The following is a 22,877-nucleotide window of genomic DNA, read 5'->3' as shown; positions in this document are numbered from 1 at the left end:
GTTGTCAACCCTTCATTTGCCACGCTCAGAGGTGTCATAGGCAAAATCTAAAAGCACCATCGTTAGAAGCAGGAGGTTAAATGCAACCTCAGTTGGCTTCTGCTACTCCTAATGCTGCGTGTGTCGCAGCAAAAGCTGTAGCGCACTTAGTGACTCACATGATGACAAGGAGCACTAAGCCCTTGTGCCCATTCACAGCACCCTACATAAAAGCCACTTGAGCTCATCAACAATAGGAATGAACTCCTTCTTAAGTCCAGCCCAATCCAGTTAACAGGCTTATATGGAAACGCTGAGAGACAAGTCTTACAAGTGGCAACACACCTAACTTGTACGCAACAGTTTGCTAAAAATTAAGGAAGAACATGTATGCACCGCCTAGCTGAGGTTTGTAACTGCCTCTTTCATCTCCGTTTATTCCTTTATGGATGCTTTTGTCTAAAGACAGAATTTAAGAAAGGGCTTGAGTGACCTTTGTCATTAGTAACCATATATAACCATTGTCATTATAACCATTATATAAAAAAACAAAACAAAACAAAACAAAACACCAACCCTGTTAAATACAGAAGCCCATCTCAGTCTTCCTGATCAATTAGCCTTCCTTTCCTGCTCTTGGCATATGTTTGCATAAGTTCATTTGTTTCTGCTAAAGAAATGCCAGCATGCATCAAAGGAGGAAAAAAAAAAAAAAAAAAAAAAAACAAAAACATACAGAGAGGCTTTGAGATTTTTTTGTTGTGACATCAGTTGGTGATAACACACTACTGTCCCCTGTCTCCCTCACTCCATCTGTGCACAGAGATGCAACCTGGGGAAGGGGCTGCTCCTGACTTTCTGCTGAGGAGCAAGCACCTAAGTGGATACCCAAACCCAGTTCTTCCCACCGCCCCCGAGCATGCGGGATAGCTCCGAAATTAAGGACACAACAGAAGATTTCTTCCATTCAAAAAACAATTATTTGCTTTGGGATTCATTAACTCAAAGGTAATAACCTTAAAGTACCTGTAACCTCAACTTGCCAAGTCTTGATTTTCCATAATAGAAACTGGGGGGGGGGGGGAGGAGGGGAAGCATCAATGTTGCCCAGAATATGAATAATTCTAGGTGTTAAATGAAAGACATTTTAGAAGTATAAGTGTTACTATGAGAAGCTAATATTAAAAACATTCTCTGTGAGATGCAGGGAGACTAAGTCAGCATCAGATTAATTGAACACAGCCAGACTTAAGGGGAAATGGGTAGTTTCCACAGGATATTCCGACTCTGACAACATACTTGTTTTCAAATAGTTGTCCATTTACCACAGCTGGAAAGCATCAGGGCATCAAATTAGATGTACATGAGTGGAATCAGCTTGCATTTCTGATATCACAAACAGCTTCCTGGAGTACAGTTTGCTCAAGTGTTAATCAAAAAGAAGGCAGTAACACAAAAAGCGTTAATGTCAAATTATACAGCCAATCGAAATCACAATGAGCCTACACACATACATACATTTATTTTTACATAAGTATTTAGTTACTTTGGTGGACTTTAGATCAGGCCTTTAGCTAAAATGCTTAGAGGGTATTCTTCTAAAGGAGAAAACGTACAACCTTGAGCTATACTTGCACACATAGCAAGTAAGAAAGAGGAAGAAGTCAGAAGTACAAATTTGACTTTTGAGGTTCTCTTCAATGAGCATTTCCTCACAGGGAGGTACATTAGGGGAGTGTTTCCAACTACAAATTCTGAGCTACAGTCTTGAGGATGATAGAATACAAGCCTCCAATTCAGACCAGAGATGACTGATGTAAAATACTTGGTGATCAAATGATGACGACATGACCATTTTCTAGAAATGGGAAAGTGAGATAATTTTTATAAATTATTTCTTGTCAGTGTAACCAATTCATATGATGGCAGCTGGTTTGAAGCTTGCAGAAGGAAAATCTATAATGAGTTAGTCCCAAACAATGGAAAATAATTGATTCAGGAATTAGACAGGGCTACTTTTCTAGACTAAGTTCCAAAGGGAGAATTGCCACAGTTCAGATACATTTCCACAGTATGTAAACATAGAATTCTCTCAAAATCCTTTGAAATCATCACTGCAAAGTTACTACATGATGTTGGTGGATGCTGTAATTGGGAGGTTGTTACCAGTCCTAAGAGAACCAGGCTTCAAGGAGCACAATATTTGGGAGTCACTTCTTTCTGTTCCCTGCAAGCCTTCCTTTAATAAAGCATGCAAGGAATGAGCACAGATATTCTGAAAGGATGCCAAAGTGCAATCACTGATGATATTCCTGGCCACTCAGAAAAAAGAAAAAAAACACCCCGACTTCTCAAATGTAGTTTAAGAATTTATTCACTCAGATAATATCCTTAAGAGAAAGAAAATGGAAATCCAGCCCAAGTGAAACTAATAGGAGAGAACAACTTTGGCAGGTGAGATGCAAAATGGAGATTAAGAGGTCCAGGAGCACGGTTGAGAAACAGGGAGGCAAATACATAGTGACAAGTAATAAGGCATTCCTTAAGCACAGGGGAAACTGGAACTCCAGAAGAGCTGGTGGGTCCTGCAGACTATACTGCAGACTACCCTGATGTGAAGAAGTCAATGAGGGCAGAAAAAAAGATTGCACAGAAGTTAAATGGCTCCTCTGCTTCAGTTTTCACTTCAAAGTAGGGAAGAGAGATGCGTGCCCTAGGGTTATACAAGTAAAGAACTTGAGGCAGAACTGCCAGAGTTAGGGCAAATAAAATAAAGTAAATTTAAAAAAAAAAAAACAAACAAAACCACAAAAAACAACTGGAGCAATTTTATTGCACTAAACTGCATTTCCAGAGCTGAGAAAAATCAGTTAAAGGCAAGTGTAAACCAGCTAGCCTAAAATAGAAGCCCCACAAACTAGAAAAGTCTGAAAAAAGCACATTTTTCACAATGATAAATCATGCCTCACTAATATACGAGAAGCCTTTAAAACCTTATCCTAGCTATTCCTAGCTATTTTTCACTAGATGTAAATTGTTTGGATTTTCAAAGACATCGGAAAAAGCTATTAGGAGAGCTTGGTAATCTTGGGATAAGAGGTAAGGTCCTGTCACTCTTTAAATATTAGTCAAGGAACTGAGAATCCCAGGGTAAGAACAATAATCAGGTTTTTGTACAGAAGGGGGGGTTGTAGCACCCAAAGTTCAGCCTAGGATCAGTGTTGTCAAGAGCGTTTACGAAGCACCTGAAAGAAAGAATGAAAAACAAGGCGACAAAACATGCTCCCCATATAAAAAGGTATTAGTCAACAGTATGGAGGTCCTTGTCCTTCCAACTACCCAGGCAACTGGACAACACAAATATCAGAAAATTCACCACAGACACACTGAAGTCTAATGGAACATATATATATATATATATATACATATATATATGTTTACATACCACTATATACCAACGATTACTGAATTAACTTAGACATCAAAAAAGTTCTGGAGACAAAAGATGTCATATCCCTGTGCTTAACAAAGAGTCCTTTCAGACTAGACAAAACTTTAGAATTGCGCTTCTAAAATTTTAAACTGTAATATGAGAAAAAGGTTGACTATGGAAACTATAATGCAGTTATAGAATGCCAGGTTAAATTTCAGTTAAATGTGCTCGCTAAAACAAGGGCATAAATTGTGAGCACACTTAGAAATAAACAAGCCGAAACATTTTGCTGATTTAGAACCAGGCGTGGGGCTGTAAAAGGCCACTGAAAACAAGAAACATGAGAGAACGTGTAATATTTATTAAGGGTGACCTACTACACTATTTAAATAGAAAAGAGATTAAAGCAAAGAGAAGTTTGGGTTATGAAAATAAGGACATTAGAGACACAGGGATTCAGCAGTAAAGATTAAGGAAACCTCAGCTATTCAGAGTTATGGAAATACATCTTCAAAACCAAAACAGCTTGGGTGTGGTTTATCTGTTCGGAGAAAAATCCATTTCAGACCTACATACATTTAAAGCTAAGGAAAATGAATGCTACTTGCAAAGAGTTTTAAGCAGTCCACATAACCCTAGTTTTACAGAACTCGACCCATGCTCTTCCATCCACTTTCCTATCTTGTAAAATTGGACTGCTACTCGCAGGGCACGATCCACGTCTTAGAAAAATCCAGACCTATTTCACAGTCTGATACAGCTTCTGCTATACAAGCTGTAGCAGCCTTCAATGGTTTAGCTTTGCACAGCAGCAAAACTGGGACTGGACATGAAACTGAGCAAAGAAACTAGAGAAATAGGCGAGGCTGCGCAATGTGGGCAGCTCACCTGGAATCAGCTGCCATAGCTTGGAAGTTCTGCTACTCCAAAAAGTTTTTAGGCCTAGAATACTTTTTTTAAACCTGGGGGAATAGAAGACAGATATAAATGAGATTTAAAAAATATCCTTTTAATTTCACACAAATCACACACTCCATTAGGCAGTGAAAACTACGCTTATTCTAGGCTAAGGGTCTACTGAACAAAGGCTAAAACATCTCTCACAACAGAAGCTATGATTATATAGGAAGAAAAAAAAAAAATCCCAAACATCATGTCCTGTGGAGCAATTGAAAAGAAAATGCACAAGTCTTTGAGAAAAAATTTAATCAAACTTCCATATTTATTCAATTCTATAATTATAGTAGTAATAATAGTAAATAACAATTATAAATTATTAAAATTTTTTACAATTATTAATTATTACAATTTTTACAATTATTTTGTAAAAAATAATTTTGACATAATTTAAAATTATTAAAATTTATTAACATTTACAAATGTTTACAATTGTTACAATTATATGTACAATTAAAATTGTACGTATAAATTATATTCTAATTTTCAAAAGTATACTTTGGAAAAAAAAATTAAACTGACCAGGAGAGGATAGATTTGAGAAAATCCTCCTTATTCCCCATTGCTGTACCACTCTTTCTGTGAGTTATCATGATCATAAAAATGCCATAATGAACAGCATCAGCTGGACATCACAGGGCATCACGAAGAGCTTCCTGTAGTCAACACATCTATCTCACATGTAGGCTCAAGTTCTTGTTTCCATTCCCTCAATACCCATTAAGTGCTGCAAGTGTTCAGATACACACTAGAATTTCACTGACCTGGAATAGAAATCTTGGATTCAGTAACTCAAGGCTTACCGAACCGGAAATTTTTATGTGAAATATTTCAACCTCAACTTTTCTTGACTTAGATAATTTACACTTCACAGACGTCTCCTGCTTTGGGGTTTTGTTTGTTTCAGAACTTCCTATTTAAATAAGACAAGAAATTCCCACCTACAATTACTTGAGAAATCTCAGTTGGTAAAATCCCAACTAGAATTAGAGCCTTACTGCACATGCTGAAAGTGTTAATACAGAAAGAGGTGAACTTGTCATTTATGGTACGTGTTGCGCAATTGGAAAGTCTAAAGTTAGATAACACATTTTTGCTACACATCCCTACAATTTGGAAATTTTGGAGATCAAAAGTGAGTCTCTGTTTCTATGTGTGTAAAGCATCATGTTGGGGCACAGTGTCTACACATCTCGTATTTTTTCCTCTATAAAAACACAGTCTCCATATCCACTCAACCTACAGTTGTGGTTAGCACAAGAAAGAGGGGTTCTTTTTTACAGGACTACTTCCTTGTAGATATAGTCATAAATAATCCAAACTAAACTATAGTACATAGCAATTAAATGAACAAAGTACATGCTGTAACATACCACCTTTGCTTTTTAGTCCTTTCATTGTACAGCAGTATTCAATCCCCAGCCATTCTCAAGAGCTCTTACCCTTTGCGAAAATTAGCAGAGAGATGCTGTATTTGGGCACAGGGAAGCAGCCAAAGAAAGGCCAGGACCACACAGCACATTATGCTACCGAATAAGATGATGTGTTTGTAAATATTATCTGAGTTGCAAAATACTAAAAGGGATCTATTAATGTTTTTTGAAAGCAGCCTCAAAATAACTTTTCTAGATCAAAGTTATGCTTATGAGCAAGGAGTTCACCCACTCTTCCTCCCATTCCCATCCCTTTTTGAACTTCAGATCTTTTCATCATGAAAACATGACCAATTTTGCAGGTAGTTAGGGACAAGGCAAGAAAATGCTCCCCACTCTCCTACGTTTCTGATTCCAGACAGCTTTGCAAAGCCATTTCAGATGTTAAGCCCAGAAGTTTTCTCCCTTCAGAGGTAAAACTGAGGGCTGATCCCACCAGGAAGACGGCAGCCTCCACCCCTCATCAGGATAAAGTCAGAACTTTCACAGCACCAGGCGGTCGTACAGGGACAGGTTTTGCCAAGGGGGTTATGCCCAGCCCACACCATGCCTTGGAAAGGTACAGTTATTAAGATGGATGGACAGAAGAAGTTTACATCAGAAAGTGGAGGAGAAACCCAGCTCTCCAATAGTTTGAATTTTACCAAAAAATACAGGAGCAGCTCATGCTTAAACAGATGTCCAGAAAAATATCAAGTGAAGCTGCCAAAGGCCCTGCAGTAAATCTATTACTATAAAACTTACAAGAGATTTCATCCCCACCCACTCATAAAGGGCACGCACCTGAATGCCTATTGTATCATCAGAGATTTTTATTTCAGCTGTGTTTAATCTTATAAATTAAGGCACTGATCAAGCAAAGATTCCGTATCTACTTTCACATTTACATTGTCTAAATCCCACTGTTCTCGGTGAGGTAACTCATAGCCCATAAAGCTGTTCCAATGCACGAGATATGCAAAACTATAGCTCAAATTACAAGCAATTAAGAGAAGAGACTGACAACTCTTAAAACACACCTATAATCCCAACGGCCACTCAATGAGTCCAAAACACAAACTAAACTCCATGTCCCATTTAAAGACGGGTTCTTGAGCTAACAAACACAAAGGGAGTTGTGCTTGCCTTTTCTTCTTTACCACCCCATAAACACAGTTCCCACACTATCTTGCAAGCACAGGGAAATTCCTGGAAATTAGATTCAGTGTTGATACCCCTATTTAGGCAGTCCATAATCCCTGCAGCTCTTTATAAATCCTCTGCTGGTGGATAATCTATTTATGATTAGTAATTGAAGGAAAACAAGAGCAGCCTTTAGGCTCCTCTGAACTCTGTATGTCTTTGGTCAAACTGGCCAGAGGACCACCATACAGTAACTGGTTCCTCCATGACTTTCTGTTGTTTGGTTTGTTTTTTTTTCCCCACTGCATAAGTATGCCTAGAAAAGGAGGAGGCCTGCAGCACAGAGCAAGTATGCTAATGCCATATCATACTGCCATGCCAACGGCAATCACACACACACCCGCTCACACACTTCTGCCAAATAATCACTTAAGCAAACATCAACTACAGAGATTAGCAAAAGCATCTGACAACGTGCAAATCAGACAAGAAACATGGACTGAAGGGACATCTTAGGAAAGTGAGGATTTAATAAGCGAAATGACATGAAGTTCCTGAATCAAAGCTTGCAGTATTTTTGGAAGATTGCTAAAAATCCTATCTGTTGGCTTTAGATTTTTTTTCCACCCCTTGGTCCCTACTGCATATCAGCTGCACCCAGGCAGGCTTCTAATAAAAGCAAGTGACTCTTGTGCAAACAAAAACATCTTTGTGACCTCTGGGAAGGCAGCAATCCAAACAAACAACCAGGCAGTCAGGTGGCACGAGCTATGGGGAAGCAATCATTGCATCTCAGGGGCCTTTTGGCAGCACCAGAAGAAAAGCTAAGCCACTGCCATACAAGATTGGGTTTCCAGGAGAAACCACCCTAGGTAGAACAAGAAGTTCAAACTATTTCTATTTAATATGGTGGGGAGGCTACTTCTGAACACGTAATTTTTGTTGTTCAAGCTAAAGGAACAAAGTGTTTTCCTACCAGAATTAAGGCAGAGTATCAGAACAATCTCTTGATTTATTTTTAATTTACTAAAAGGTGCTTCACTCCAAAGGCAATTTCAATGAAAGTAATGAGATTCTGCTGCAATAAGTGCAAGGAGAGTCACAACCATTTACCAGCATTATAACTCACTTGTGTCTTATTTTGAAGAATTTGTCACCAAAACAAAGGGGTGGGCACCCTTTCTAAATCTTAGGCTGAATTCTATAGTCCTTATTCTGATGAAGCTCTTGCTGAAGCATCAACTTTGCCTGAATAATGGTTGGAGGATGTGTGCCTGGTATACTATTAATCTCTGCTTGACAGGAAGAATATGACTCTTAGTGAGCTGAAAAAGATCTCAATATAGAAATGGAAGAAGTTCAGTTGTCCAAAAGCAAACTGTGACCCTGTAGCGCCGTAACACTGCAGAGACAACACCACATTAGAGGTGTCATCTTTCTACCAAGGCTGTTTCCAAGTCCCTTCCTGTATCGCTTTCAAAGACAGTAGACCTTTCTTAAGAGATCCATCCATTACTGTCTAACAAAGTGCCTAGCAGAGCATTACAGAAATGTTAAAATGGGCATTTTGAGCCAATGTCACTGTTGACTGCATGCTGTAAACCTGCAAAAAAAAAAGACAAAACACCTGTAAAATAGTTATTTTTAAATACAAAGTTTTTGATGAGAACTACCTACACACAGTACTAAGCCCATTTTTGATGCTCCTGTCATGGAGGCAAAGATGGTCCAGACTGTGAGCCTTCTGTTGCTGGCTACAGATGGGCGCATACATTTGCATTGCACTACTAAGGCTCTTTTGCACTTTGAGATACATGATGTGTGAGAAGTATGTCTAAAAAAAATAAATAAATACATAAATAAATCTGTTGTACTAGTGATCCAGTCGAAACAAGGAAGCCTTAAATGTAACAGTCAGATCATCTTTAGTTGGTTATGAAACTAATGCCATTGTTTGCATGGCTCTAAGAAACAAAACTCAAGAACAAAACAGGTTTTGTGCCTGATATCCAATGGAACTGAATTTGAGAAGCCAGTTCAGTCATTTTCATTGCTTGGAATCAGACAGGGACACTCTGACTTCCACAGATGATATATAGATATTTACTGCTTGTGTCAAAACACAGGGAATTCCTCCTTTCTTATATACCCATAGAGCACAATTATCTGGGTTTTACCTTTCTAATCCTTAGGGACAGCCTAAGGCAACAGGCAGATGCAGGTAGCAAAGTCAGACGGTGAAGACAACAGCAGAGTGGTCTGTCTTCCTTAATGAGCTCAGAAGATCAAGACCAACTTTGCACTCAAGCCTGAGAAACAGGCTACCTCCACCTTGCTGCTGGCACCCCTAGTGCTGTACCTGTCTTCATTGCCAGCTGGACCAGCTCCACGAAGACAACAGAGCATCGGGCCAGGCGCATCGAGAGAGTATTGCTGAAGGAAAAAAGAGCCCATCCAGCCTCCTCTTCCCTCCCAGTTGTTCTGTCTGGTTTTACTCCTGGGAGGAGAACTTGTACTGATCGTGAGTCGCTCCAAAAATATTGTTTGAGATGGCAAAAATTCTATTTCATTTACAGTGTTAGCTAGCTGCGGACCACTGTCAAAACACGCATTTGGACTGCGGAATTTCTCCTCTTTCTCTTCCCTCCCCACAGGCACTTGCAAAGGTATCATCTACAACTAAACAGGGGATGTTTACAGGGTCCAAGCTACACTGGAACTCTGTAGAAACTAATGAGGAAGGAAGAGTTTTATAACACTCTCGTGAAACATTTAATGAGCTCTGAAATAGTGCTGGCAGGCCTCAGAGGAGAAAGGTCCAGTTTAAAATTGAACTTTGCAGTTTACTAAATGGCAGTGGCCTGGAGCCGCAAGCACTATTTATTTTCAGAGAGTGTCTTTATCAGAAAATCCCCAACTCCTATAATGCTCTTCTGCTCTAAAAGTCTTTACCCCTCTGTTGCAGCTGCCATGCAATTAACAGCACTTGCTAAGCAACATGCTCCTAGGGCCCAAATTAACATATTAATACATTTTTCTTAACGTAACAAAACTGGATTTTGCCTCAGACATAGTCAGCTCTACTCCTCACCTCCAGAGGTTATCCACATTGAAACCAGAATCTGCTATTCTGGGAAGGCAAGGGAGGGCAGAGGCTTTTTGGAGTGGAGGGACAGAAGGGGTGGAAATCACCTGGCTGCATCAGTAATATATCTAGCTCTTTATTATATTCACATTCCCCCTTCTCGTCTCCCATGAAACTGCCTACAGCTGTGTTCTCTCAATCTTCAGTCTGAAAGACATTAAAAACGAGTCTGCAAGATGACTACAATTTTTAAAAAGTCACTCCCACATATGTAAGCAAGGAAGGAAATGAGAAAAAGTTTTTTAAAAAAAATCATGGTGCCACTGCAGGAGGTAGAGCCAGATATTTTAAATGATTCAGTGATTCTGTTCCTTGGAATAAAATAAGGTGAGACATATTGGCCAGGAGAGTGTCTAGTTTGGTAAGGTCCCACTGACCCTTTCTACCATTATAAGGTAAGCCATTGCTGAAAACTTAACAAACTGAACTACTTTAATACCACTACGTCAACCACCACCTGCAACAGAGCCTTTTAAGTCTTAAAGGTCCTTACTCTTCACTAGTGAAAAGACTGTGGGAGCCAAAAGAGTGTATGAAAAGTATTAATGAACTTGGCATCACAAAATCAGTTCTGGCAACTCAGAGCAAAAAAAATTTTAAGCAGCAAATTCCATACTGACTGCCAACTCTTATTTCATGGGCTGGATCAAGATCATGTTAAACACAGTGGGATTAAAGAGTTTCTCCAGCTGATGACCACCTCTGATTCAAGATCAGTGGTTTGCAAAGCATATTTAAATAGAATAAATAAATCTACTGGGCTTTATTTAGTGTGTATTACTGTTGGCGGCACAAATAACAGGTATCAGTCCCTTGGAAGTTAATGACACAAAGATACACCTTTTCTCATCTTGTTTAGCTGCTGCTGTGTCAATCCACAGAGACACAGCCATACCATTTCGTACGCAACTACAATGCTCTGTGGGTTATTGTAGTAAAATACAGACATCCACATTACAGAAGACACGGCTCCATCCTTTAATTTCATTTTTCCACAGTGCTTCTGCTGAAGAAAGTTGATGTGAGCCAACTGACTCAAATTTCCCCCAACTCTCCTCAAATGCACACTGAACACTTGACAATGCCCACTTTTCTATTTTCCTCTCTGCAGCTCCATCGGAGAGGACCCTCTATGCATTCAGAGCAGCACAATGGAGAATGATTTCCAAAGCATTAACTTGGAGCCATTGAGACTTGGATGTTTTCAAAATGATTCTATTGTGCTCAAAGGATTCTAGACTACCCCAGCTACTCTAGAAGAGAGTCTTTTTCCCCTTTCTCAAAACATCCATCCCTCGAGCCATCCCTGGAGTGCATTGTTGGGGCTGATTCCTTAGTGCAGCGAGCTCCATCAGTCAAAGCTCAACAGATACAAATAATATCAGGATATGGATATAAATTAGTGCGACAGACCCTAAATAGTTTTGACAGGTTTAGTAAGTATATATAGCAACACAGAATGCTATTCCTGCTGTCAGACATCAATATGTAGACAGAAGATTGGGGGCACCATGGAAACTCAGCGACATAAGAGTGGTATTGATTGGATAGAAAATGAGGCTGCAATTTAAGCTTAAGGCTGCCAGAGATGCCAAGAATGGAGAATGACCTCCAGCAGTGAATTTTCAGCATAAGCTCCCTGTGAACAAGCCAGTCCAAGAAGGATAAATCAGGCACAAGCTCACCAGGGATATGGCTCAACCAAATGCAGGCTACCCTAAGCAGATGAGAATCACTCTGTGTGTGTGCACGCGTTACAGTGACCTAGTTCGTTCAAAGACAGCATTTTGAATGGTTTATTATAGAGGCTTGAAACAAAGAGATTTCCTCAATTAAAGTCCTGAAATGAATCCTCTAAATGAAAATGCTTTTGATACACTGATCAGCAAGCGGTTGTAAATATCGAAGCAAAGCGTACATTGTTAAAGACCAGTTCCCACAGAAAACACCACAGTTGGGAGTGTAGGTAATGAGGGGGCCTGAACAGAGCGGGAGGTTTCGCGAGCAATGCCAGCTCCGTCCCTAATGCCCTACTGTTACACCAAAACACTTGTTACACTATACCACTTGATAAATCCTACCTTCCTCACTGCAAAAACACACTAAAATAAAGTAGAGTATGACTTAAATGAGTGTATTTTCAGAGCTCCTGTAAAGGATTATTTTTAATTATCTGAGGACTCAAGAACAACCTTTCCCAGAACAATTGAGAAGAAACGTTGGACATGTCGGGGAAGCACCTTGCTGGAGCCGAGACTGCTAGAAGTCAGCTAAGTAGTAATATTCACATCAGCGACAGAAAGATGAATCTACACAAAACATCCATCAATACAGCTGTGTCAGGAATAAGATAAGCCTCCAAAGTGTCCTTCGTGTCAGTACGGGTGTAGAGGAATACAGGCATACGGCACTGGGAGAGCAGCACTACGTTTTGTAATACTATAGTAAGACCAACCTTCTGCTGGCAAGGATGTATCAGCCACAGACTGCATCTCAAATAATTGGTGATAGACATCTGGATAATTGCAAAAAGTCTGTTTTTCTTAGGCCACTTCTACACTATAAACAAAGACTTACCATTTGTAAAAGCAAGATTTGTTGCTGGCTTCTCTTTTTTCCACCCAAGAGCTTGCTCTGAAGCACGCTAAAGTCAGTAAGTTTCTGTCCTTCAATTTCATCCAAAGCTTAGTAAGTAATAAGTCACCAAAGAGTTTAGCTTAGCCTGGAGACAGGAGTATATTAAACCCCTGCTTTCCTTCTCTTTAGGAAGAGTCACTAAGTTATGCAGCCAGGTTTTCTGTTGCTGGTTTTTTGTTTTTTTTTTTTGTTCGTCCTCTCCAATGAAGTACCCTCTCCATTCACTTCCAAGTTTTCATTACTACAGAAAATTAACAAATTTTGTCACAAATATGCACATTCCTTTTTCCCTTCAGACCATTTCTCTCAATCAAAAGTTCAGACTTTTTTTTCTTTTTTTTTTAATTCTCATTTCCTTGCAGGGAGGAAACAGAAATACACAAAAAAAATCCCATAAACTTTGCTTTGTAAATCAGCTCAAACACACTGTCCAGAAAATGTAAAAGACAAGTATTTCTTCATAACAACTTTTCCCATACCCTTCCCTTCTCTCCCTTTCTCTCCATCCCTTCCCTCCTTCTCCCTAATAAAAGCAGTTACACACTCATTCTATTTCTTGTCCAAAAAGTTGAGCTTTGCTAAAAGCCAAAAAAAAAAAAAAAAAAAAAAAAAAAAATCAAGGCCCAAATGGAAAACAAGGACAGGGCATAGAGTTCAAGAGCTGATGAGCCACAGGTAAAACAATCTTCCACTGTAATGCAAGTCATTTAGAGCAAGCTGGACATAGTTAAAACACCTACCACTACCCATAGCTACAGGGTTATCTCACAGAGAAAGATTTAACGCATGTCGCAAACACTTCCACAATGCTCCCGAGGACCAACTAGTCACTAGGGTTTACATCCTAGAATCCAGCTTCAGAGTGCTAATGCACAGTAGACATTCACCGCTAAGGCAAACTATTTGCAGTGTGGACCACAGAGGTGTGCAACAGCCAACTGGAACATGTAAAGGGAGTAGGTGAGCACCTGAAAAAGGAAGACTACCTTTCCCCTACAAAAAGTTCTACTTTTAAAAAGGATGAAGGAGGGTAAGGAGTTAGAAGCATCAGTGTCAGAGACCGTAACACATTTGCAGAATAACGTGTATGCTCAAGAGGAGGAAACTGTGTTTTTACCGTTAACTCAGATTTTCTCCCAACCTACCCCTCCACCGAGGAAACAGAAGATACAAACTAGCGACAGCAATTTTAAACAGATCTATCGGCACTTGCTGGATTCAGTTGTTCCACCAGAAGTAAACTAGGGATAAGAAGGCAAAGTCCCAAGAAAAACATCCAAGCGCTCGGTCTGAGCGAACAATTTAACCTCGTTATCCCGAGTCTCAGCCGGGACGTTCCTGGCACAGGGCAACTGGGACCTGCAGGGGGTTTGCCGCTCCGGGGTCACTCCGCTGCCCTTTTGTCCTCTCGAGACGGACCGGCCCGGGGTCTCCTGCCTCCCTTCCCCGCTGGGTCACGTCCCCCACCGCCACCTCTCTCCTCCTCGCCCTGCCCTGCCTTTTTAACGCTCCCACTTGCCGATTACCCACCGCCGCCCCGCCGAGCGGGGCCGGCCGGCCGGCGCGGCTGCGCTCCCGCCGTCCCGGTCCCGCTCCCGGGCACCCCCAGACCTCGCCCCCCCCCGGCCCGTCCCCCGGGCAGGTGCCTGCGGGGCCGCAGGTGGCACCCCACCGCCCCGCTGGGTCCGGGCTCCCCCCCCAACCCCGCGGCCCCTCTCCCGGGCACCCGCCGGGCGGCGAGAAGAGGCGAGGTGGGGCCGGGGCTGCGGAGCCCCCACTGGGGCAAAGTCCCCCGGAGGCGGGGAGCGAGCGCGGGGGGCACCTTCCCTCGGGCGGACCCCAGAAGCCCCCGCCGCCCCCTCGGACTTACTTCGGGCGGCAACAAGCTCTTCTCCCGCAGCTGAGAGGGGCGAGCCGCGGGCGTCCCCGGTGAGGAGGAGCAGCGGCTGCTGCTGCTACTGCCGCCGCAGCGCGTCCCTTCGCTTCCCCACGGACGGGCTCGCCGGCCGCCGCCTCACGCCCCGCTCCTCCCGCGCCCCCTCTCTCCTCTCTCTCCCGCCGGAGATTCCTCGCCGAGATTTTTATACGGGAGGCAGGGAACCTGATCCGCGCTCTGCCTCAGCAGAGCCCGGGCTGCAGCGAGGCGGCGAGAGGACGGAGGCAGGCGGGCGGGCGGGCGCCGGGGCAGAGCGAGCGGCCGCGCTGCCCCCTCATGTGATGCGGCGGGGGCGCGCCCGCCGGGCGGGTCACCCGCGGGGCAGCCTCGCCCCCGCCGCCGGGGGCGGGCGGGAGCGGAGGGGGCGGGACGCGCCGGGCCGGGCCGGGCCGGGGGCGCTCCGCCGGCGGACGGGGGCTCGGCGGCGGCTCCCCGGGGCGGTGCGGGCCCCGCCAGCCGGGAACGGGCTTTTAAGCCCCAGCAGCTTCCCCTCCTCTTCCTCGCGGCACCCCCGGCTTGCTGAGGCGGGGGAACCGAGGGCGGGGGGCACCTCACGGTACCCCCCGGCCGGTGCGGGGGCTCGGCGGGGCTTCGGCTACCTTTCCAGACACAGACATCCACAGTTTTTGCCCGGATAGCCTTTGGCTGTCGGACTTTGGGGGAGGTTTAACTTTATAGCCGCACTGACTTCCAGCTTGCCACTGAGACCGCGGCAGTGTTGGACTGGAAATACTGCTGGGAGGGGGGGAATAAAAAAGGAAATTAAAAAAATAAAATAAAAAAAAAAACCAACCAGCTTTTAATCGCAACTTGGGCTGAAAGTGCCATGAGAACAACTTTTGTCGTGGCGTTTCAACACTTCTGGTTGTAGTGGTTGCTGGAGTTCTACCAAGGCTTTCATTTAGGAGCAGGCTTTTCCAACTTCTAGGTTCATTACATCCCTTGAATAAGAGTGTTCCCCAATCCACAGCTTAATTTAAAACTAAGTGGACTTGTTCCAGACTCCAGGCAATTGCTGTGTGATTCCCGATCCCCAGAGCAAGTCTCTGCCTTGGTTTGAAAGAGTGGGCCCATTGACTGCTTGGGTCTCAGCTGGGGTTGCAGCCTGCAGCTCCTGCTCCAGGTTTGCACGGAAATCCAGTTCAGATTCCTCTCCTGTTTCCAGAGGAATGAGCTAAAAAAGTAATTCGTCTGGCACCGTACACATTGCATCATCTAACACCTACCATCTGTGACAATGAAAAGCACTGTGCAGCTAGTCCCAGCGTGGGCAATTGCACCCACCTGGAGTCTTTCTTAGTAAAGTAAACTACTCCCTTCCATCCACACCTTGGCATCTTCTTTTCATCACATAGTTATGTGTTTAGTCCTGGCATGGCTGTTCAGGATTTGCACCACCGGCAGATTTAATCACAGTGATGTAATTTAAAACAACAATTTTGATTTGCAGTGTAAAGTGATGGCTCGAGATGGAGAGAATATCCTTTCTAGCAGCTGGACGAGTGGAAATGAGCACTCAATAGTAAACTTCGTCTTCGTGTTTCAGAGCATGCAAAGCTGAATGGATCCTTGATAGCTAGCTTGCACCTTCCTGAGGGCTTCTCAATGCAATCCTGGCATCACAGTGCTAAGCACCACGAACATCTAGAAATAGACCCTTTCCATCAAAAAACACCTGGTAGTGGTCGACACTTTAAGCCCTCAGAGTTTCTCCATACAACCACAATAGCGCATTTCAGATGGTCAATCATGTCTGAGTAACAAAGTAGGAAAGAGGACTTTTTGATTGAAACCAAACCAGATTGCATCAAAGGGGGTCAAGAGGTCTCTCCCTTGCCTTACAGAAATCCAAGTCTTAGCTAAAACACTGAAAACTTAACATTTTCAGCTTTACAGAAAACAATGGAAACTTTCTGCAGAAAACAACTGCTTCCCACGAAGATGTGCATAACGTTAGAAGCCTCATTTGTCCACTAAATTTTAGAAGCAATGTCAACAGCCAATCGATGACCAAATTTGCTCACACCTCCATACCTAGTTTTCCATAGCTCGGTAATTAATTTCCTGAAACTGAGTTTACATGCACAGAAACTAGTTTTGCGTGATACGGCTTAGGTTTTGATTCAGAAAGTCCAAAATAAAACTGCAGACGAGGTTAACATAGCTGCTCAGAGGACAGATTATGGTCTGAAGCACCTACGACTGAAAAACAAAGTATCACCTCAGTTTTCAATTGACAAAAAGTAAATGTGTTTTAATGTTAATATTATTTCTGTCTCAGCCGCACCTTGAGGCTTAACTGAGGTTTCCATTGCAATAAGCACTGTACAAATACAGAAAGATATTCTTTGCCCCAAATTGCCCGCTCTGTTTGATGCCTTTGCTATTAATGGAGTGCAACACTTGAATTTCTTGACTGAACCTTTGCTATTGAGATAGAACTCATAAAGACATAGAAGGAGGTGGGACAGCTGGTGAATACAGCCACCTTGGGAGGACCAATGTAAGTTCTTTTGCTAAGAAAAAGTCATCAACTGTATGTTAATCACAGCCTTAAATGTGCCTATTGTGCTGGTTCCCAGTGGGAAAGAACAGGACAGCATGGAGAAAAGGGTTGGATGGAAGATAAGCTATGACCATTTACTTACCACAGGGATATTTTCCTTATTAAAAGAACTGTGAAGTTGGAGAGGCTTATCTCCAGAAAGTCTCTGCTGTTTTCTCTCTCCTGACTTTGTTTTCCAGCCAATGCTTTATTTCCTGCACGATCTCTGGAACTGCAGCCTAATTTATATTTCTTGTGACATGTAGAAAAATCCATACTGAAAAAATAGGTTTTGACTATTTCTTTTCTAGTCTGGACACACAGCTAACCTAGAAAGGAGAATTTGCTTGCAGATTGCCAGTGATACTTACCTTTAAAATCCTCAACATTTGTTTACAGCTGCCGGTTCCACTCTGTTCAGACGACAGAGGTGAGGAATGGACTGGCAGCTATAGAAGTCCAATCTCTACTTTCATGTATTCTCTTTGCTACCCAAACCAAAAATTGGCAATGTAATGAGAGAGAGAGACAAGGCTGAATTTTCTTTTTAAAAGGAAAAGTGAAGGTTAGGGCTATGTGACATTATGAAAGGATTTCTGATTGATGCCACATGCAAATGCTCTTATAAACAATCCAAAAGTATTAGATCCTAGTTAGAATCCCAATTTAATTCATAAATATTCGAGGCAATTTGGGGGAATGAAGCTCCCAGCTTTAGATGGGGTTTGTGCCAAAATGTAGAAAGCCACCCATAGTGAATTTCCTCTCATTGAGGTTTTTTACCTTTGAAAAGAACCGAATTTTCCCTTTGAAGCTGGGGGTTCTCAGTGCTTTTAGGTGGTCATTTCACAAGCCACCTGAAGATGGATAGTTACTTGGATCTCATCAGCTTCTAGCAGGAGTTTGCACTTTTTTCCAAAGATGCCCTCGAAAAATTCTGACTCTAAAGCTCAGACTACACAGTCAGAGGACAAGGCTTTGTGCAATTTGCTCCCAAGAAGCGCTTCACTGTTTTTGGTCCCACCGCTGAGTAGAATGAGGCTGTACTTTTCAAAAAGCAAACACGACCCCTTGCGCACCAGTTAAAAGGTCAGTGTGAGCTGAGCTTGCCTTGTTTGTTCCAGATACACCGTAAATATCAATTTCTTTCTCTCGCCCTCCCTAGCCATCAGCAACAGCAGCTCCAGGAAGATGTAACGTGATTCCAGGAAAGCAAAGAAGATAACTCGACAATAGTTTAAAGATTTTTTCACCTTTTGCTCTATTGTTGTTCCCGAGCTATTGAGCTGCCAAACCCTGGCAACTGAGTGCCCCGCATCCCCGCTCCTGCGCTAAGATCAGATTTCCATTAGTGATACTGAATTATTTAGTGAATGCATCGAAGATTGAAATCAACTGTTTCTGAGCTGTGTACCTTCTCACTCTATCTTTTATTTCAAGTCCGCACAATGGCAGGCGTATTGTCACAGAGACTATCAATCCTATAATTAGAGTAGAAAAATCCATGGAGTTCAAAAATAATAATTCATACCTCACTCTGTAGTATTGAAGTAATCCAGTATATAAAAAATCAGATTTCCCAGATGTATGCAGAAGGTGGCAAACAGAGAGCGTGAACCCAGAAGAGTTATTCTTTCATGCACGTATGCTAAAAACTTAAGATATTTGAAAACAAAGTCAGTGTCCCAGAACTTGGTCTTAAGCTTCAGTCACCAAACCGTGAATACATGTTGTAACTTTACACATTTGACTGATTCTATTTTCTGCAAGGGGATTAAAGCTCTTGTGCTCAAAATTATTCATGTGCATACATCTGCATGTTGCAGTTTGAAATCCACAAATATAATGTGACACAGCAGGCCTTTCCAGATCCCCAGCATTTAAAAGACTGCTGTTCGTATGTTGGCTTCTCTCACTATTTTCTTCTTTTGTGCTGGCAATCCTGGGAATGAAAGTCCTACATATCCAGGATTTGAAGTCTATTACATTAAAAAAAGTCTCCGCTATGGTAAAAAAATTGCTGCTTTGAGTACATTATCGCTTTTTTTCCTATATAAACAAACATGTTCGTTTCACTCTAGTTTTACAGTTTGGGGGAAAGTATAAACCAAAACAAAATGGCATTTTATTTTGAAGGGCTGAGCAACAGATACCATTTATGTTCTATTTTCTGCGGTTTTGTCACTATGTATTTCTGTGTAAAAATCAAAGCAGAATGCAGAAAAAAATGTTCTTCCATTGAAACAGAACCAATAAAATTGACATTTTTATCTGGTTTCAAACTTCTGGCAGAAGATTACTGAACAAATAGAATGCAAACTTCCTTTTCAGTTTCTCTCAGGAAGAACTTGATTTGCTAATACCTATTTTTTCTCAAGGCACTATACCCACACGCCTAACTACTCTATGAAAGGACTGGCTTTAGAAGTAGAGAAGGTAGCATTTATAATCCCACTGAATCAGTCCTTGATACTTAGTTAAGAGAGTCAGCTAGTATCCATCGCAGTGCTAAATAGCTTTCCCCAGGCACTGAACTGAAATGGTCAATTTTATTCTCAGTGACAAGCCATTGATAACAAATTTGAAGTGCTAACTCCATAGCGGGCAAGTGATTGGAAAACGAAAAGCATTCTGATCATTTGCCTAAGAGCTGAGTCATGACACATAACCATTTTCCAGTTAAAAGTAAAACTGGTAAACACATTTAGAAATACATAATCAGTGCCTTTCATTCTAATGATGTTTATATAATTAAAGAAATATTTCTTAATATATTCCCTTAAGAATGAATTACTACCATTGTGGGGAGCGACCATTAGGACACTCTCTGCATCCACAATATGATGCAACCAGCACAACTCTGAGCTGAATGTATGAGCAAAGAAATTCCACTTATCAAAATGTTCTCTTACCTTTTAAAATGATTTGTTTGTCAATCTGTAAAGGGTTCACCTGTGTAATTATAATGATGCTAAACTTCACATTTAAAGACAAATGTAAGTGGTTTTGACAAGTTTTCCTTATGTGCAATCAAATGATGAGATGTTCTCCTTCAGTGCAAATGCAGAACAGACAGCTAAATCCTTGATTATGAGTTTTAGTGAAATCACAGCAATAAAAGGAACACTGAGAATATAATATTGACAAGTAATTAGCAAACGCTCAGAAATACCGTTACCGAGACTTCTTTATAGCTGGCTCTTCCAAGACTTCAGTGGCTCAGCCTCGGTCCTAAAAATGGTTGCTCCTGAGGAGGGTAGGGTTGCTCTTCAGGTGACAGCTTGCCAGCTAGATATTTTCACAGAGAATAAAATAAAAATTGAAATTATGTTAAGTAGTACCCTTTCCCTGGTACCATTTGGAGATACATAAAGTATAGACATGCACCCACACCCACCCCACCCCCAACACCCCCCCAACATAAAGGTCTGTTGTTAGAAACATAGGAAAGGGAAGACGAACAGTTATAACCTGTGCATGTGCAATGCCTCGTTAGTTAATGTAATGGCCATGATTTTCCCCCCATAAGAACAAAATTAGGTACATCTGTTCTTAACTTACTGGCAATTTCTTGCTTGAGATTTGAGCCAGTTGCATAGGCCTCATAAAGCACAATACATCTTTGATGGAAACTCCTGTGGGATGCTGTTGGCTTCAACGTCAGCTTGATCTAGGTTTTCAGGCTCAGGAGTTTAACAAAACATGGCATCATCATCCACAGACCTAGACGTGGACTGGTTGTTATTAAAAAAAAATGAACACATTAAACCCCTTTAACATTCACATTAAAGATTTCATACTGATGTCAAAGTATGGGGACTACTACAGGCAATGCTAGCACTTCTTGCTAAACGATATGAGTTTTTCCCCAAAGACCTAGTTCCCAGAATTATGTGATTGCATTAGACACGGAGTTTTCAATAGCAAAAACTGAACAAGCAAACAATGGGGAGAAAGTCCTGATTCTTCCACTCCCGCTTTTTTATGGGAAAAGTGCAGAGTATAATTGTTAAAAGGCTGTTAAAAAAACCCAAAGTTAATAAAAACGTTCAGAATATGTGTTAAAATCTGTAACTTAAATTTATATATTATAATATATAATGCATATAAATGTTTAAAATTTGGAGTCTGTCTCATGGGGTCTTTTTCTCACATTTTTAACTCTTGGAACTGTCAGTATAGTGAGAAAGACTTAAGAAAATAGCCATACTTACATTATGTGTTGTTTTCTCCTTCAGCACATTCTTCACTTCAGTGGTTCCTTCTGCACATCAGGAATTTGAAGAGGGGTAGAACACAGGGGAAGGTACCTTCCTGTGCAGAATAAATTCTGAAGTCACTCAATCCTAATTTTAGGCTCATTTTGACAAAACCACTATAGCTATTGCTGGTAATCACTTTGTCTATACCATTCATTTTTAGAGTGAAATTATGGAGATTTTGAAAGAAGGTGGGTCTGATCAAACATACTTGGTTCTACTTTGAGGAGCAGGAACGATCAGGGTAACTCTGTACAATCTACAGCTCTTTTGGTCTTTGGGCTTATTATTTCTACTGAGAAATGGATAGGAAGCAGCGTCTCATCCTCTGTCTTCTGAGATCCATCAGGAACTTTATGCCTTTTGAAGATCCTGTGATCTTTTAGTATTATATAAGCAATGTTTAAAACAAAGGAAAGCAATCTTAGCTAAGGTCTGTAGTCCCTTTTGTCCTAATTTTAGTATTAATGCTAATTAGTGTATGCCATTATTGATAAAATTATATTAACAGGCATACAGAACCTAAGAGGATAGATGAACCTGTACTTCAGTAGCAATATTCTTGTTTTTTTCAGCTTGCTTTTCAACACTACAAGAGATTGGATATACTTCTACATAAAGCGCTTCAGAATTGCTTTTGCCTCCCAAAAGGCTATTCCTTTTCCAATTATTCAGGCTAAACATTAAGGTATTGCAAAGTAGACCTTTCGAAACAGTTAGATTGAGCTCTGTCTCCCTATCTGCATCTCTGCCCTCTTCAGCATTCTTCCCACCCTCTTTAAATAATCTGTGTTCTTCTCTTTCTTTGTCTAAATGATGCTAATGTAAGATCCTGTTAGGACAGCGTATCTATAAACTGCACCATCGTCAAGGAGTTGAAAGTAGCAACTACACAGGATTTGTGCTAGGAACCACTGTTAACTGACTAAAGATATTTAATGAAATGTTTGCAATATTTAACAAAATGTTCATGCTCCCGGTATAATTTGCCTATTTAGGTTTCCTCCATCATATTTTTTCAAGGAGGTAGAAAACATGAGTCTTTAACATGGAGTTTGTACGCGTCTATGACCTTGCATCACTGTTGTTGTCTGACCTCTTTCTTTAGTGACATGTTTTAGATTTTGATTAACTTTTTTTCCTACCTTTTTTTTTTTTTTTTGGTGACATCTGTTTTGTTTCAGCTGTCTGGGATAGGAAATGAGGAGCACTTTCATAGATGGATTGCCTCTCTTTACTCTAGCATCTACAGGTACCATTCATTTTCCAGCTGAAATATTGTTTTGGAATGTTGTAAAATGATACTCCCTTTATGTCTCAAATTATTCTTACAGTGTTGGTCAAAAAACAGAAACACCTAATTTTGAAGCATAGTCATAGGACCAGGTCACAAGTGTAATTCAATGCTCTTTATATAGCGTTTTTTTCCCC

At 41.4% G+C, this 22,877-nt stretch overlaps 1 protein-coding gene across 2 annotated transcripts in view; it reads right to left on the bottom strand.

Moving 5' to 3' along the window:
* Nucleotides 1-14,922, bottom strand: part of PTN (pleiotrophin) — an 80,597-nt gene extending 65,675 nt beyond the window's left edge. The window contains exon 1 of one of the 2 annotated variants that reach the window (XM_030040828.1): nucleotides 14,577-14,922. The gene's annotated coding sequence lies outside the window, so the exon portion shown is untranslated. The remainder of the gene's footprint in view (nucleotides 1-14,576) is intronic. The other variant, XM_030040827.1, reaches the window with a different exon arrangement.
* Nucleotides 14,923-22,877: the final 7,955 nt, after the last annotated feature.

This window comes from Aquila chrysaetos, chromosome 17 (assembly GCF_900496995.4).
Source record: "Aquila chrysaetos chrysaetos chromosome 17, bAquChr1.4, whole genome shotgun sequence".
Taxonomy (NCBI): Eukaryota; Metazoa; Chordata; class Aves; order Accipitriformes; family Accipitridae; genus Aquila; species Aquila chrysaetos.
The sequence above is the reverse complement of the archived record's forward strand: the minus strand, read 5'-3'. Positions and strand labels throughout refer to the sequence as shown.